Source organism: Aphelocoma coerulescens, chromosome 2, assembly GCF_041296385.1.
Source record: "Aphelocoma coerulescens isolate FSJ_1873_10779 chromosome 2, UR_Acoe_1.0, whole genome shotgun sequence".
NCBI lineage: Eukaryota > Metazoa > Chordata > Aves > Passeriformes > Corvidae > Aphelocoma > Aphelocoma coerulescens.
The window spans coordinates 81,239,514-81,240,329 of NC_091015.1; the positions used below are offsets into that span (position 1 = coordinate 81,239,514).

At 37.0% G+C, this 816-nt stretch overlaps 1 protein-coding gene across 1 annotated transcript in view; it reads right to left on the reverse strand.

Annotated features, from left to right (window-relative positions):
- MYLK4 (myosin light chain kinase family member 4) overlaps window positions 1-816 on the reverse strand; it is an 81,456-nt gene that overhangs the window by 69,831 nt on the left and 10,809 nt on the right. The gene's annotated exons all lie outside the window — the stretch shown is intronic.

An 816-nucleotide genomic window follows, 5' to 3' on the forward strand; every position in this document is an offset into this window, starting at 1 on the left:
TTTCACTTACAAGCTCAGAGACCACACATGTCATAAAACCACTGCCTAGTTGTAAGCACAGGCAGTGCATACCTGTGGCCCTGCTGCTTTTTCTGCCCCATAGCAGCAAATCAATATATTTCCATTATAAAAATATAAACAATATAGTATGTGTTTATAAAACTGATCAGGAATAGAAATGGGTAGGCAAAGAGGTATTAGCCAAAAAGTAGAACCTACAAACAACCCATTTCACTTTCAACGTCTGGGTTTAGATTGCAATCCCTTCAGTCAGAACTAGGTTTACATGATGGGCTGTAAAGCACTTTGCTTCAAACTCAGTCCTTTGGCCTCCATCATCAGTTCAAATAAAAATTTTATTTCTAACCTGTTGGCCACTTTCTAACCAGCCATTTTCAAATTTTAAGCCTGGGGGTACTGTTAGGCAGTAGCTAGACTTGTTTACCTCTTAATACAGCTGACATTAGACTGACCTGAATTTTACAAGCTGGGAACTATTATGTCACAGTGTATAATTAAACCTAAACATACACTTTAAGAAAGAAAACAAGATGTAATAAGGAAAGAATTACCAATGGGTCAAGTTCGGGTCATAAATTAGGATGTGAGTGGTACCGCTTACTGTGCCCATCTTTGAAATACAACCTACCCCGCATTCTGCATAATACAAGAGTTGGGGTTTGCATCTTTTTTTTTTTTTTTTTTTTTTTTTTTTTTTTTTTTAATAGTAATTTATTGATGGTTTTCCCCACAGAGAATGACGTTTTCACATATTTCAATGAAAGACCAGGTAGACCCCCAAGCCCAGAGACCTTG